At 36.7% G+C, this 5,567-nt stretch overlaps 1 pseudogene across 1 annotated transcript; it reads left to right on the top strand.

Annotated features, from left to right (window-relative positions):
* The first annotated feature begins 739 nt into the window (after positions 1 to 739).
* LOC311615484 (spermine synthase-like) lies at positions 740 to 5,253 on the top strand (annotated as a pseudogene). The gene is made up of 2 exons: positions 740 to 805; positions 4,200 to 5,253. The product of its transcript is annotated as a spermine synthase-like (transcript).
* Positions 5,254 to 5,567: the final 314 nt, after the last annotated feature.

The raw sequence follows: 5,567 nt of genomic DNA, 5'->3' as shown, positions 1-5,567 counted from the left end.
GTTATGGGGGAGAAAAAAGAGGAACTATAATAATCTGAACAATAAAGATTTAATAAAAAATAAAAAAGAATGTCACTGTATTTGCACAGGGGGTATTTAAAGAGATAATCAAATTAAAGTGAGACTATTTTGTTTATCAGTTTACTTTGTCCATCAGATTCCACATATAAGTGAAATCGTATGGTATTTCTCTTTCTCTGACTCACTTATTTCCTTAGAATGATAGCCTCTAGGCTAGGGGTGTCAAACTCAATCAGAGAAGGGGCCAAAATCTAAAATCCAGCCTAAATCGCGGGCCGAATGGTTTACTGAACAGTCATAAACTGACAATGTCATAAACTGACAGCGGAGTGCAGTGATGACAGCGCGGTGCGGGCCACATTGCAAGGCCTGGCGGGCTGGATTTGGCCCGCGGGCCTTGTGTTTGACACATGTGCTCTAGGCCCATCTATGATGTTGCAAAGGGTAAGATTTCCTTCCTTTTTCCAGCCAAGTAGTATTCCATTGTTTAAATGTCCCACAACTTTTTTACCCACCCTTCTACTGATGGACACTTGAGCTATTTCCAGATTTTGGCTAATGTAAGTAATGCTGTAATGAACATAGGAGTGCACGTATTCTTTTGAATCGGTGTTTGGAGATTCTTTGAAAATACTGTATTCCCAGAAATGGAATTGCTGGGTCATAAAACTTATAGATATAGGTAACAGACTGACAGCTGTTATAGAGGAATGGGGTCATGGATTTGGGTGAAAAATATGAAGGAATTAAGCAAGGAAAACTCATAGACACAAACAACAATATGGTGATTACCAGAGAGAATAGGGGGTGGGAAAGATAGAAGAAGGTAAAGGGAGAATAAATAGTGACAAAAGGAGGCTTGATTTTGTGTGGTGGACACAAAATATATATACAGATGACATATTATAGAATTGTAGACCAGAAACCTATATAATTTTATTAACCAATGTCATCCCAATACATTCAATAATTTTAAAAAAATTATCATTCCTAGAAAAAGTTAAAGTGAGGCTGAGATGGAACCTAATCTCCTCTCACTGCTGGGTTTATAAGCAGAATAAATTTGGACACAAAGGAAGACAATTTGGACACACACATATAGAAGAAAGATCTTGTTAAAACACAGCAAGAAGGTGGCTACCTGAAAGTCAAAGAGCAAAGCTTCAGAAGGAACCAAACCTGTTGACATCTTGATCCTGGACTTCTAACCTCCAGAACTATGAGAAAATGCATTTCATTTAAGCCACTTAGTCTTTGGTATTTTGTGAAGGGATAACTAGCAAACTAATACAGTGGTATTGGAGTTATCAAGTAAGTATGAATGCATGAATGAGAGGGTTGAGAAACACAGAGGCAAATTATTCTTACAGAAAAGAAACAGGCAAGAATAAATTCTGGAGAGATACATTGTATTTAGAAGAAAAAGCTCACATAAATATGCCAACTTTGCTACCAGAATGTGATTCCAAATTGTGTTTTAGTAACATTCAATTATTTATCTACCTCAAATGCTTAACGAAGGCCTCTCCAATAGTGTACAAGCACTGCTATGAGTAGGACTTTGTTCTCAGAAACTCAAGCAGTTAGCAGAGCCTGCGAGAGAGCAGCATTCAATAAATTCTTAAAGTTTCTCATGCATTGTCTTTTGTTTACTTCAGGATTATATGCCTTGGTTCTTTGAAATGTCCTTCTAAATGTTAATGTAGGCAGGCACACTGAATAAAAAAGAAAAATAAACAGTTATTGAGCATTATACTAATCAATTTATATGAATGATCTAATTTATTCTGAGAAAACCCAATAAGCTAAATATTATCATATCCATTTACAGTTGAAGACACCGAAGCTTAGAGACATTAAGCGATTTTACTAAGGCTATGTAACTATTATATGCCAAAGCCATGGTATGGACTAGAATTGGTCACACACTAAAGCATGTATTCTTAAACACGTTGCTAACCTGCCACACATTTTCCAATTCTATGATTGCCAGATATAGCAAATAAAAATACAGAATGTCCTGTATCTTATCTATCATACATAACTTGACTAATAAGTTTAGTATTATAATACATCTGATTTGGACCAAAAATAAAAAGAACTTTTAGAAAATCAGGTCATATTTGAGTTTGGGAATTGGGCAGTAACAGTTCATCAATAATTACTGATGGAAAGTAAAGGACTGATGAAGCTTATGGAAAAAATTGGAGAATAGACAATGCTTGAAACTTTTGCTCTATCATTTTAATTTTCCCCATTCTCAAGAGAGTCAACTTTAGTCAAAAGTGGCACTCCCCTTCCTTTTATCCAAGATTGTTAAAATCTGCTGAGTATGTAGAAATCAATGACAAACAGAGTTTCATTTCATACTAAGGAAATATGACTGCTGTACCATATAGTAGCTGGTGATTATATTTTCTCTTCCCAACTACCTAGGGAATTACATCACACCATTATTAGTGTAATTTTCATTTTCATGGCATGTGGCAGGAATATATTGAATGTCAACAATATACTAGGTACTAATTAGAATCAATAAGTTATTAGGATAATTTCAGGGAACAGTAAGGCTTAATGAATATGGCCAATAGTCATAGTATGATTTATACACTCACCCATCTCAGGGAAAACAAGAGGTCATGGTAAGACCATGTTCTTAAATTTCTGATAAGAGATACAAGGGAATATTTAAGAGATATAATAGTGGTTTTCTTATCTTGATGAAGAGTTGTTTTCAGAATAGTATGTGTGACCAAATGTCAAGAAACTAAAGCAAGGTACAAGACAGATTGCCTTCATTGAAATTGGGTAGATATACATGTGCTCCCACTATTGGGTCTAGCAGATAAAGTAGGTAAATTCAAAAAGAACAAACATTTCTTCTCTTCAGGTTAACCAAGTGCTTGGTGTGAATATCTATAAAGTGAGAACTAACATGGGACACAGAAGTATTTTGTTACCTTAAGAAATATCATATGCAATAGCAGGTTGATCCCCACCTAGATTTATTAGGAAGGCCTACAATTAGCTGTGCATACCCTGTTATATTGTAGATACAGAACCATTATATTATTATAAAGAATACTATTCATTAACATTACATATTTCTGTAAATATGTGAGTAAGAGTAATGGGGGATAGAATGAATAAAAAGTGGAATGTAAAAGGTTCTAGAATAATGTCATTTCATTCAACACTGTTTTTGTTATATCCTCATTGAGATTTTAAAGATCAGTTTCTGGTGTGGACACTATCTGTGTGAGTTTACTTGCTCTCCTCATATCTGTGTGGGTTTACTCCTGGTATTCTGGTTTTCTGCCATAACCCCAAGATATGCATGCTTATGTTAATTAGTTTGTCTAAATTGCCCCAGTATAAATGAGTGTAGATGTACATTTGAAGGGATCCTGCAATGAAATTATGTTGTGTCGAGGATTGGTTCCTACCTTGTGCCCTAACTCCCTGGAGAAGCTTGGGCAACCTTTGACCCTGAACTTTATTTAGAAGTTTGGTGATGTCGTTTGATCAGGAATATTCTGTAGAAACTTAACTCTTGCTTAAATCAAGTAGCCTACAGCAAAATTAGTTTCCTTTTGTGTTGTTTTGCTTAAACTCAGTATCCAAAAATTTATGGACAACATTAAGTGATGACTTATTGTACTCTAAATATGGGGAATTTAAGATTTGGTATACAATCTTAATACCCCAGGCAAAATTAAAATTTAGAATAATAATTTCTGATATAATTTCTGAAATCTCCTATACTTTGCCTTCTAGGAGCTTAGAACACTCAGACTTTAGTATATCCAGGTCAGAGCTCTCTGTTTCTGTCTTCCACATTTCAGTCCTTCTACTTTGTCCTCAAAACTTTTATTTCAATGCCTTTGGAAGTACTGAGTGTTAAGAAGAAAGCACTTGACTTAAAAGTAGAAACTACTGATAACATTTTATAGTATGAGATTAACTTTCCAGAGGTATTTGAATTTTTAGAAAATATTTTTCTTAGCATAAAGAAGTGACTCCTCGGCTGTCTGAGCTATCACGAGGACCACCCCCTACCCCCCACCCCAGTTTCCCAGGCCACCACCTCAGGCATGGCCCAGTGCTCGCTTCACTATGGCAGCAGCATGTCACCAAGGAGGATTGAATAATTTCAAAGCGGCTTTCCTCCTCTTCAGGCCAACAGCAAGACCATCCTAAAAGGCTCCTCAAGTCCATTTTCCAGGAGCAGGGGATGAGTCATTGCACACCTGGCAGGACCATGGCTACTTAGTTACATACATAAAACAAACAAAAAACCGGTAGCTTTGCCAATCTGAGAATTTACCCACATGTATTGGTGTTACTGGACCTTCGATGGCGATGCACAAGCCAAAGAAGTTGACAGTCTTTTGAATAAAGTAGAAGAAAGAATGAAAGAATTGAGTCAAGACACGACTGGGCAGGTGAAGTGAACTACTATCCATAGTTCTTGGAGTGACCATTAACAGGTACTGGCCCACTGCTGATGGCCACCTGGTTGAGTATGACATAGATGAAGTGGTGTATGATGAAGACTCACCTTATCAGAACATTAAAATTCTGCACTCGAAGCAGCTTGGAAATATTCTCATCCTTAGTGGAGATGTCAATCTGGCTGAGAGTGATTTAGCATATACCCAGGCCATCTTGGGCTGTGGCAAAGATTACACAGGCGAAGACATGCTGATTCTGGGAGGTGGAAATGGGGACATTTTATGTGAAACAGACAAACTGAAACCAAAGATAGTCACTATGGTAGAGATTGACCAAATAGTGATTGATGGATGTAAGAAATACATGCGAAAAACATGTGGTGATGTCTTAGACAATCTTAAAGGAGACTGCAATCAGGTTCTAATAGAGGACTGTATTCCAGTACTGAAGAAGTACAGCAAAGAAGGGAGAGAGTTTGATTATGTGATTAATGATTTGAAAGCTGTTCCAATCTCCACATCTCCAGAAGAAGATTCCACATGGTAGTTTCTCAGACTGATTCTTGATCTCTCCATGAAAGTACTGAAACAGGATGGGAAATATTTCACACAGGGGAACTGTGTCAATTTGACAGAAGCCCTGTCACTCTATGAAGAACAGCTCCCACACCTGTATTGTCCTATGGAATTATTAAAAGAAGATTGTCTGTGTCCCTTCATATTTGGAATTGTGGGTATTTTACACTGTTTGAAAGAAAGCGAAACCCTGAAGAACAATATACCCTCATTACGTGTTCTACAAACAGCCTTCCTGACCTTCACATGCTATCAAAACAAGCCAGGCAATTGACTGTGAATTCCTTCAAGTTTTCTTTTCAAATTATTTTTTAGCTTAAAAAGGCAAATGGAAAATGTATATTTTGTTGATCTAGGGTGTTGTTTTTTGAATGTCAGCTGAAGGATGATTAGCTAGCATAGCAAAGGCTGTTAAATGCACTGAACCCTAGAATGTGATTTTTTAAAACTTTTTTTTTCCCCTGTGTGGGCTGTTTTTGTTTTGGTAGACTTTGAATTTGGTTGTTTGGAGGAATG

This window comes from Pipistrellus hanaki (genome assembly GCF_964339955.1).
Source record: "Pipistrellus hanaki genome assembly, chromosome: X".
Lineage (NCBI taxonomy): Eukaryota > Metazoa > Chordata > Mammalia > Chiroptera > Vespertilionidae > Pipistrellus > Pipistrellus hanaki.
This window is presented reverse-complemented; position numbering and strand designations above follow the sequence as displayed.